The 11,687-nt window shown below is 43.4% G+C and overlaps 1 protein-coding gene across 1 annotated transcript in view; it reads left to right on the top strand.

Moving 5' to 3' along the window:
- DNER (delta/notch-like EGF repeat containing) overlaps window positions 1–11,687 on the top strand; it is a 158,518-nt gene that overhangs the window by 91,916 nt on the left and 54,915 nt on the right. The window lies entirely within an intron of this gene.

Raw genomic sequence — 11,687 nt, forward strand, 5'->3', positions numbered from 1 at the left:
ATATTTATTTATTGATGCATACAGAACTGGGGTACAGGTTGGAGGTGCAGGGGCGGTGAGAGATTCACCAGAGACAGAGCGGGGAGCAGAACAGGCAGAGCGACTGAAATCCACTGCTGAGGGGAGCAGTGGGCAGACAGGAGAGGTCTGCCGTGCCCTGCGGGTCACTCACTCCCTGGCCCGGATCTAACTGGTGCTGCGTGGCTGCGGGTGGTCCCTTAGTGCTTCCTTCTAACCCCTTGTGCCCCCAGGGAGGCCCCCACCCACATATTCTTGAAGCAGTGCCCGGCACATGTTTGGTCTCAATTAGTATGGATTAGGGTTAGGACTGTGTGAAGGAAAATGCAGAACTTTCCGACTGAACCTCTCCATCTCCACTGTTCATGACCAATCCATTTTACTCCTATAATTCCTCTACATTAAATTTTATCTCTTTTGTCTTCTTTCTAGTTGCATCTCAACTGGGGAAAAGTTGATTTAACCTTCCTCTATTTCCTAGTTATTTTTTCATTTTCCTGTCTTAGATCTAAATTTGTCCTTCTCTTCTGTTAACAAAAAAGCCCTGATGGTGGTTTTCAATCTCCAATGGATTTTCTTAGAAATTGTAAGTCACAGTTTAAATGTGATTGTCTTGGGTCTTTTCTATCTGATGTTCGAATAATAGCCTGCATTAGATATTCCTGCTTGCCCTCTTTATCTGCCATAACTATCTGCTTTCTTAGAACCAGAACAAATGTGGTCCCAGTTAAGTTTTCCCTAAACATCAGCCAAACCTCATCTTTCTTCTTCCTGGCCTACCCAGCCAGATCTTGGCTTTTCTGGCAGCCTGGCACAGCACCTGACACCCCAATGACGTCCTCCCCAACACTGCACTGCCCGGGCTCCAGAGGCTGTGCCTCACATACGGACTGCCGACTGCCAGCCTGGCCTCCAGCCCTCACCACCCGGGGCCCCCTACGTGTTGGCTGGAAGGAAGCATGGCCTTGGGCTGTTCGCCTTTCACTCAGGATATGTCCCTCTGGGCTCTTCTGTAGGAGAATAAGCTCTTTGAGAGTCAAAGTCTGACCTCTCCCCCTTCCGAGGCCTCTCATCAAGGCCCTTAGACGAACCCCGTTTTCCGTTTTGGAGTTCCTGTGTGTGGTGGAGCCAAAACAGCGCCAGGCTGGCATGTATCTCTACACCTCCTTCAGCCAAGCGCCCAGGCCTAGCGCCTGTAACACAGAGCAGTTTGATTTTACTAATCACCCTTTGGGCCACCAGTCTGTGGGACACGTTCTCTCATCCACTCATCGTCTGTTCTTTCATCCCACAGACATCTGCTGAGTGTCCCCGGGGCCCAGGCCCTGTGCTGGGTGCGAGGTCTAAGGGAGGGAGGAACCCACGTGGCGCCCCCTCCAGGACGCCTGCGGTCCTGTGGGGCGGTGGACAGGCCAGCCTCAGCAGGCATGTCGCTGCTCAGCAGGGGAGAACTCTGAAGGTCATCAGCAGGGTCCTGAGCTACAGAATAAAAGCGCCCGGGTTGGGATGGTCAGTGAAGCCAGACCACAGCCTACGAAGGCTCCAGCAGTGTGCGCGGATGGGAGCGGAAACTTCCAGGCAGGGCGCGCTGGACTCCAGGCGGGGGAAGGGTGGTGTTTCTGGGAACTGAGGAGGCCAGCACAGCTCCTAGCCCAAGAGGGGCCAGATGCCCTGAGTGGAAGTCAGCCAGACAGGTTTCCCGGAAGGGAGGAGGAATTTGATTCCAGGAGCAGCTGGGCACCATGGTAATGTTTACATCTGAGGAAAACTAGGAGCATTTTTGTTTGGAAATTGACTGCAGGGGTAAGATGGACTGAGGACTCTGCCAGAGGAAACTGGTAATAGGCAGGAGGAGAGATACCTGTGGGAGATAAGGATGGTGACTGGGGAGATAAGATGTTCAGGGTCGCAAAGCACTTTGCAGGTGGCGTCTCAATGGTCGCTGATTGGCTGAGTGTGGGCTTGAGGGTGAGGAAGCAAGGAAGGGAGACACTGGGTCCCGGATGAACCATTTGCCAGACACTGAAATAGTGGCTTAACTTTTAAATGCCTGCCTCACCATTTCTTCTGTGCACACAGTCTTTACACTGGCAGCAGAGATGCCAGATTTGATTTATTTCTGTTTTCCCTTATTAATATTGCAGAAGCTTCTGAGATCCAAGTAACTTTGTAGATAGTGTGACTTCATTGCCTGTAAGACGCTTGAAAATCTTCCAGAAATATTCTCTTTTGGTCTGAAACAGCTGATCTCCGTACTGTGCATTTTTCAAGAGTATCGATTTCTTTCTTAGCTACGTATTAAATATTCAACAGGCAGAAGTACGCAGATATTGTTCAGGTGCAAAATTTCAAACAACAGTTATGAATTAGAGTTTTTTTACATTGACTTCTCATTTCTTACATTTCTTTTGTCATTCTGTTTTACTTAGTTTTCACTTGAATCTTCCATTTTTTAAATAAAATTTTGCAGGGAGGGATTTGTTTGAAATCTTTGGCTCCTGTTGCTGCTTCCGTGTGTCTAAAATTTCCTGTTGTTTGCAAGAAAGATCATCATTCTCTCTGTACTTTTTAACGTAGCACTAACAGGTAGTTTTCCATTTTTGACCTTTCAAACAGGCTTCCTGTTAATCCAGTATACTTGCTCATTAGCTTATGATTAAGACTGCATATTATTTCTCTAGTGGAGTTGACTTATTAATCTTCATCCACTCAGAAGCATTTACTGTTGTTTTGTTATCCACGTCACCATATTACCCAAGAAGCCTTCCTGTGCTCCCCCAGAGAGAGCTCTTCAACGATGGCTATTGGAGTGTGTCCACAAGTGTGAAGGGGCCCGAGAATGTTCAAGCTTGTTTTCAGTGTCTTGCCTTTGCCACCATGATTGGCTTTGCACATTCTCAAGAGGAGTTTTTGAAAATAAGCACCTTGAGAGACTGCTACTGACCAATTGGAGCTTTAACGAGAACTTTCCCAGAGGTGAGCTAAAGTAGCTACTGAGAGGGTGTAGCACGGTGCAGGAACAGGAAGGCTGGGGGTCCTGGTGCCAGAGACGGAGTGGAAGACAGGAATGTGTGTCTGTTGAAAGAGAAGGGAACGAGGCTGAGGTGGAGGACAACATGGAGTAAATGAAAATCTTGATTCATTTTTAGAATGCTGCTTGGAACGATGACTCTAGTGGAGCTACAGCTGACCGATGACCTTCCCTGTGCTGGGAGCTGTCTTTCTACTTCTGCACAGACAGCTGCCTTGCCTGCTCAGTTCACCGGGAGTTCTATTTTTTTTTTTTTAATGGAGTAGAATTTAAAATATATATACATATATTTATTTATGCATACAAAACTGGGCTATAGGCCAGAGGTGCAGGGGCAGTGAGAGGCAGAGACAGAGTGGGGAGCAGGACAGGCAGATCAATGAAGTACACTGCTGAGGGGAGCAGCGGGAAGGTCAGGAGGGGTCTGCTGCACCATGTGGGTCGCTCCCTGCCTGGCCAGGGATTGAACTTGTGTGAAGTGCTGTGGTGAGCTTCGCAGTGCTGCACTTTAATCCAATGTACCACCAGGGAGTCCCATCGCCAGGAGTTCTTGATAGCCTTAGTTTGGGTCATCGACGTCTATATCTTTACACAAGAACACCACTCTCACCCATCACTAAAACTGTTTAGAGTAACTTACAGAGTTGCTTATTTATTTATCTAGATATTGATTATATATCTTATGTATAAGCATACTGAATATATACCTCAATGGCTGGGCCGCCATCTAATTGCTGAAACTGCCTTTACCTAACATCTACACTTTCTGTACTCAGTGTCATGTTTGAGCCAGCTTTGATTCTAAGTTCCTAACATGCATTCATGGTCCTCTGACGTGCTGTGTAGCAAGAGCCAGGACGGCCCACTTCTCACCTGTGTGGTGGGGCAGTAGGCTTTGCCTTCATTAGTTTGCTCCTTGACCCTAAATTTGATACTTGGGAGGGAAGAGCACAAGAGTCGATGATGATGGCTCAAGGTATCTCGGTGGTGGTGATTTTATGGGGACAGAACCTGAGAGGAGAAACCAAACATACAAAAATACACAACAGTGTAAAAATATATACATAAATAAATAAATACAATAATAAATAAAAGAAATCAGGAGTCAAAAATAAATTTGATATTTGGATTATTTTAAAGATGGCTTTTGATTTTTACAAGGATATGTATACTTCTTTGGATTCAAGTTTCATAATTGTGCTTCAAAAATGTCCTTGAGGTGATGTTGGAAACGCTAAGAACCAAGGGAGAAGGCAGAACCAGAACCTTGCAAATATGCTGCGACTTAGCCCCTGGCGCCACCGGGAGGCCCCCACACGGTGGTATCTGATGCTAGCACAGCTCCTTCGGTCTCCCAAGGCCCCTGGCACTGTCTGTCAGGGGAGGCAGCCTCGCTCAGGATGTGGGAGCACAGGTGTGGAGTCAGAGGGCGGTGAGGAGGGGCGAGTCCCTGTGCTAGTTCGCTGCTGTGAAGACTCGCTAAGGCCCCTTCTGGACAAGGGGTTCACAGTAGGCCCTAAGGCCACTTCTGGAAAAGGGGTTCACAGTAGGCCCTAGGCGAGGCTGTGGTTGCGGTAAATAAAAGAGATAAAAGTTTCCACTTGCTTAGTCTGGTGAATAATAGCCACACTGGTTTTCTTGTAATAGGTGTATAATAGGGAAGTATATAATGAGAACATACTATTTGCTGTTATGATCAAGCACTATTTCTCATCCCTCTCTCTACTAATACAGCTACAACTGTTTGATGTAGGCAGCTGGTCATTGATTTCCACCTTCTAACAGTGATGAGGTCGAAAAAGTTAGTTACTTCATTGTGCTAAGTTTATCAGTCAGAATTTGATTTACTTGCAAATATTAGATATCCAAACAATTGTGATTTGATTACTGTAGCTTTATCCTCAGATTTGAAATCAGCTAGTGTAAATCCTTCAAATGTGTTTTTTTTCCTTTCAAATACTGTTTTTGGTATCTTAGCTTCTTTGCATATTGACATAAATTATAGCATTGCCTTGTAAATTGTGCAACAGAGCGCAGCTGAGTTTTTGATTGGTATTGTAGAAAATGCACTTGGGCAGTTTCTGTCTTAATAATATTGAGGCTTCCAATTCATGAACATAGTATGTCTCTTCATTGATTTGGGGGATTTAATTTCATTAAACAATGTTTTGTAGTTTTCAGTGTTTTGGAGAGACTTTATAACAGCTTTTGCTAAATTTATTCCTAAATAGCTTATACTTTTTATTACAAATGCTACCTAAACATTTTAAATTCTAGTTGCTTATTGCTAGTGTATAGAAATACATTTTTTCTAGTATATTGACTTTGTAACCTTATATTTTCCACTTTTTATTATAAATTGTGTAAAGTAATGGATCAGCAAATAATAACAGTCTTACGTTTACTTTCCATGTCTTACGCTTTATTTCTTGCTGTGCTACAAATGCCAAGTATATCATTGCTTTGTTCTCTATATAGGGGAATTATTTATGATGTTTCCATTAGATGTGATATTATCTGTATACAAGGGGTGTTTTTTGTTTTTTTTTTTTTTTTTGTTGTTGTTGTTCTACCAGATGGAGCCAAGAACCTTCTAATTTAGTTCACTCATAGTTGTTTTTAAAATAATGACTGGGTGTTGGTTTTTGTCAAATATTTTCCCCTAGCTATTAAAACAACTGACTTGTTTCCTATGTCTGTGAAAAGAATGTGTGCTCTGAGTCTTTGGGTGCAGTTTTATACAAACTAGTTCTAGATGGTTCACAGTTTTTCTTATCCTTACTTATTTTTTAATTGAAATAATACTTCCTCATAACATTTTCAAATGGTCATTGTTGAGAATCAGCAATATATGCCTGTGCATGGGCTGGGTCAAGTTCACTGCTAGAAGCCCAATCTGTCTTGCACCATACCTTTGTTTCCCTTCCCCCAGACTACCCACTGCCTCCCCTCTTAGCATCTGGTAACTGTGAGTGGGTCTGAGAACCCAAAAGTTAATTATTATTTTGTTTAGTTCTTCTGTTTGTTTTCTCTATACTTTGCTTATGAGTTAAGTAATATGATGTTTGTCTTTTTCTGTTTGGCTTATTTCACTAACCATGATTCCCACGACACCCACCCATATCACTGGTTTTCAAATTCTGCAGATGCTAGCTCATTTTGTCAATATGCAGTCCTAGGCAAGAAGTCTTTTTTTGACGTGTCTGATTTGTTGTCTGCTCTCACTGGCAGAGCGCGTTCTTTCATGTGTTTCGAAGTTCACATTTTAGGTGCCTGTACATTGGGCTTGTCATATCTTCCTGATAGATTGCCCACGATGCCCATATTAGACACCCCTCTTTATCGCTGAACTACTTCTAGTCCTGAAATCTACCTTTTCTGGTGTGTTGCAGCCACACCAGTTTTCTTATGCCAACTTTTTTATGGCGTGTCATTTTACATCCTTCCTCCTTTAATTTTTCTTTTTTCTTTTCAAGTTGGTTTCTTTTAAAGAACATATAGTTAGACCTTGTTTTTTAAAAATTGTACCTTTTGAAGGCACAATTGTTGCTCCATTGACATTCAGTGTACTTACTGGTAGAGTTGTACTTAAGTCTCTAATAGTCTGGATTTGATAGCTATGAACCTTTCGGATAGTCAAGTCCACAAACATTGATTAATCACCACTTTACTTAAAGGTGTTTCTAGTGTAGAGTCAATTATGCTTTCAGGTCTTTTCCATAAAGCACAGTCCCCCTTGTCTTACGTTGCCATCTAGATACAATGCTGTACCTGCTATGAGTATATCAGGTAGCTTTTGCCACTTAACAACCCACCCCAAATTTTGTGATTGAAGTAATAGCCATTTATTTAATTCATGCTCCTTGTAGATTGGCACTGTCACCTGGACACTGCTGGCCACTGGCAGATAGATTGGTGGCCAGTGGGTCTAGCTCTGCCTCAGCTGGGCTGACTTGGTTTGTTCCAGGGAAGCCCTCGTCTTCTAGCAAGAGCCTGATCTTGTTGACATGGCTTCTCAGCAGGGACCAGTAACAGTTTTGACAACTCTGTTCATGACTTTTCTTCTCTTATTGTTTATCAGGTGATGTTACAGGGCACCCCAGTGTGAATTGGGCTGCCTGTCGGTGGGGCCTCACCCTTGCTTTAAATTCAGTTGTACTGCAGGCGCACACAAAAGGGTCAAAATGGGCTTATTTGCAAAAGGGAAAAGAAAAGGAAACAACAACTGGGATATCTTACCTGCTCAGCTGACTTGGAGCACTGGTAACAAACTAAATGAAAGCCACGAGTCACGTGGTCCGGAGAGCCGTTTCCCGAGCAAGAGAACAAGAGATGAAATGTCCCAGAATGCCTGCTTAGCTCCACCCTTGGGTCCTCACAGCTCTCTTCCTGGTGCTGCTGGGAGTTGTAGCTTCCAATCACTGGAGTAGGGGGTGGAGTCCAGAAAGCCAGAGTAGAGGTGGAGTCTATAAGACTCTGCAGAATTCCTTTAGGACATCCTTCCCCTTAACAATGACACTGAAACAGTGGAGTTCCTCCTGTCTTTCTTAAAATATATTAATCTTCCTGTCTCTCTGTCCATCTGTTCTTCCACCTGTCTGTCCATCTCTCATCCCAGGTTTACAGTTCCCAGGTTGTGTGATAGACAACAGGGATACAAACACAAATAAGCTGTGTTCTCTGATGCCATGGAAGAGAAAGATCAGTTACACCCCACAGAGTGAGCGAGAGCAGAGAGGAACAGAAGACTGAGGAGGGTCCATCACTGCGACATGCTCTCTGTCTACTCTTCTTCTTGTGCTGCTATTACAAGTGTCCCGAGGCTCAGCATGCACTTGCCTCAAGTGTTAGCATCTGAATGTGCAAATACAATTCCCACCCACATGCATGTGGATCTTAACCCACGTGCTCTAATTCATCTCCCTGTCCTGAGCTCTAGATCTGTCTGTAGTCACCTGAGTTCTGGATAATGACAAAAGTAGTTTAACACAACTTGGACAAAGCTGAACTCACAAACCACTCCTGGAAATCTCTGTATTTTCCACCATCTCACCACCTTGTATTCTGATCTGGGAAATCTGGAATCTGGGAATCACATTAAAATTATAGCTGCTTCGTACTGGATATTTACTATTTCCCAGTTATGGTGCCAAATGTTTCAGGTAGATTTTTGAACTTGAGCATAATAACATTCTCATATTGCAAGCATTAGTACCTCACTCCATGAATGAAGAAGCAGATCAGGGGGATTAGCTTGTCCAAGGTCCCACTGTTTAGGGGCAGAGACGGTATTAAAACATAATTCTCTCTGGCTTCAAAGACTATGCCTTAACACTCAGTCACTGACTTAAAGCCACAGATACCGGAAACACAGACCTGTTTCACTTACCAGGGAAGTGATTTATTAACATTTTAAAATAGGGAGGGTTCAAACAGAATCTGGATTTCAGATATTCTTTTGAAAATTCATAAGTTCTGATAACTTACCTCACATTCCAGATGATAACAGTTGGCTTCAGGTGAACAACACCCACCTAGCTTGGAAGGAGTGGGCATTTCCCAGCTTGCCACAGTCCCAGCACCCCTGTCGTCTTACTGCTGGTTCACTTCCTCATTCTCTGCCTGATTCTTGCTGGCATTTGACTTTCTGGCTCCTGTTCATATGGTATTCCTAGACTGTCCCTTTTTTCATTATTCTAATATCCATTTGCTCCCTGAACTGACAGTGTTAGTGTAAAATCATTGTCCAGAGTGTCTCACATTCTTACCCAGATTGCTACAAATTGGTTCTCATCACCTCTCACCTCAATTACTGAATTAACACCTGGTTCTGCTTCCAGCCTTAACATCTACTCATTCACACTTCACATGGCTTACAGTTATGAATTTTTTTTTTTTTAAGCCAGTATGTTCTGTCCAGTGGCTTTAGAATGAAATGCAGCCTCTTTGGTGTGACGAACAAGACCACACTTGATCCTCCCTCTGACCACTGCCTCATTTGTGTTAATAAACACGCACCACTTGACCTTACTGAAATATGGGGTCTCCCCAGCGTCATGAACCTTCACATCTCCTTTCATTTTTACCCACCCCCCCCTCCAGGGAATAGTTCATGTGGATTATATATTATTTACATATTATCTGTCATTGAGTCTATCAGCGTGAGTTAGGATGGTTGCCTTTCTAACATGTGTTTGTCCTTTATTTGACGTGATTGACAAGTCTCCTTTTCTTCTTTCACCAAGACACAAACAGAAAGAAACACAAGTTCTAGTTGTACTGATCCCTCCTGATGTCTCCTCTGATCCATCTCTCCCTTCTCTCTTTGAAGTACAGCACAGAAGAAAGAGCTTGACATCTGCACCCAGCTCTGGCGTCCTCTGGCCATGTAGACCTGGGAGGTTCTTTCACAGTCCCTGTCACCATTCTCCCCGTGCTCAGCAGTGCTGCTGTCCAGTAGAGCTTTTCCATTCTCTCACGGTGCGGATAGATAGGCTAAGTGACATAGTGCACGTGAAAGCTTAAAACCACGTGTCCGTATCGGCTCCCAGGAACTTTCCCTGTTGCTATTGCTGTTACCCTCAGTCACTCACTCACTCACTCACTGACTCACCACCAGGTTGAATGTTCTTGACATTTTGACGTCTTGTCTTTATGGAGCTTGCAGTAACTTTATGAAGAAAATCACTTCTGCCTTGTCTTCAGAGCGAGGTAGCAGGAGATTAGAGAGCTCGGCCCTACCTGGGTGGCAGTTTGTCATAGGGTGTTAAGTGTCTAATTATGTTCTTTTCCATCAGAGTAAAATGGAAAACATCTCACGAAGGAGAGAATTCTATTCCACTCTAGCATGTGAAGGGACTTTTTGGAGAATTCAAGTGTTATTAAAACTGATTGCATGGTTCACGTTTAGTACGACTTCTAAAATTTAAAAACGACCAGGAACTTTAAAGTGTGGAATAATAACATTAGACTTTTATTTTGAATTTTCTGTTTCTGCACAGAAGAACACCAGGTTGATTACCAGTTTGTGAGTGATGCTTCAGATAATTAAATATCTGGGAGCTATTTTTGTTTGTTTCATATATTCACTGTATCCTGAACAATAACAATAAATCTCCCAAATATTGCTAGAAGTTCTTTGATGTGAAGATGGGTAGACATAAACAAGACAGAACATAGGAATAAAATATATAAGAGTAAATTAATTTAACTTTTGTTTCTAAATTTTGAAAAATTTTCATTTAATTGTTGAACTAGTCTTAAAAATCTTAAAAAGAATGGATTTTGTCAAAGCTCTGTTAAATACCTACAGGGATACCCAGACTGAAACACACACACATTGTAGCAATATATGTTTAATTTTTAAAGCTGAGATATTGAGACACCCACACACCAACATAAAAGCCACTTGCAGAATAAACACATTTGACAATGAAACACTTGAATGAAAATGAAAAGTTTTTATTGAGGTCAGATTTACAAATTTGAAATTGCATTTATGTATACAATTCAATGCTTTTTAGTGCATTTTGAGTGAGGTAAACTCACCATAACCCAGTAGGGCTACATTTGCACCAACCTAGCAGACGTCTCATGTCGCCTCCGCCCAGCCCCAGGCACCAGCGATTCTACCTTCTGTTATCTGTAGATTTGCTTTTTCTGGGCTTTGATTTACATCTTACAAGTGGAATCACCTATCACCAGGTTTTGTAACTTTTGGCATCTTTTACCTGGCATGGATTTGGGAGAGTTACCCAGTTCGCAGCAGGGGTCAGCCCTCATTCCTGGTCAGCCTGCCTCCTGCCCATCACAGGACACCACAGTCTATTCACCCAGCACAGTAACCAGCTTAGAGAAAGATGCATGTTCGAGAAATGCCAAAGGTGGCTCTCGAGAAGGAATGTTTTCATTGTTGACTGCCGTAGGTAGCTTTCATTATTTAAATTCAGGATTTATTTTAATCTATTAAAGCAATGACTCTTTCTCTCTAGCAAGTGTTTAAAATAAGAGGTGAAAGCCCTTCACTAACCCTAATTCTTCCTCTTCCTGAAGATAATCTGTTCATTAATTTATGCCATTGTTCTAGATTACACGCACACACAAAACACGTGTCAGACCTACATGTCCTTGTGTCTACACAAGAAGCTGTCAGATAAACCATATTTCAACAACATTGGAATCTCAGGATTTAAGTGTTTTGTTTTTATTTATGCTCACAGAACTGAAGTACAGCCCAGAGATGTGGTGGCTGAAAGGTTCACCAGAGGCAGAGTGGGGAGCAGAACAGGCCGACTGATGAAGTCACTGCTGAGGGGAGCAGCGGGGAGCCAGGAGAGGTCTACCGCGCCATGTGGGTCACCTCCCTGGCTGGGGATTGAACTGTGCTGCAGTGGCTTTGGAGAGCTTCATAATGCGGTGCTTCAATCGGTTGCACCACCAGGGAGGGCCCAGGACTTCGGTTTTTAAGCCCCACTTAGCAAAGCTAAGCAAACCTGTGACTCACCTGGGTAGGCTGGGTCTCTCTGCAGAGACTCAGTGAGTGAACTGGTTAATCCGCTCGCAGTGGAGAGAAGTGTAGACCCGGGGGCTTGGTGAGCAAGTGTTCTATGGAAACCTGTTTCATTCTTACTCCCCCCCC

This window comes from Condylura cristata, unplaced genomic scaffold, assembly GCF_000260355.1.
Source record: "Condylura cristata isolate star-nosed mole 26May11 unplaced genomic scaffold, ConCri1.0 scaffold00002, whole genome shotgun sequence".
Taxonomy (NCBI): Eukaryota; Metazoa; Chordata; class Mammalia; order Eulipotyphla; family Talpidae; genus Condylura; species Condylura cristata.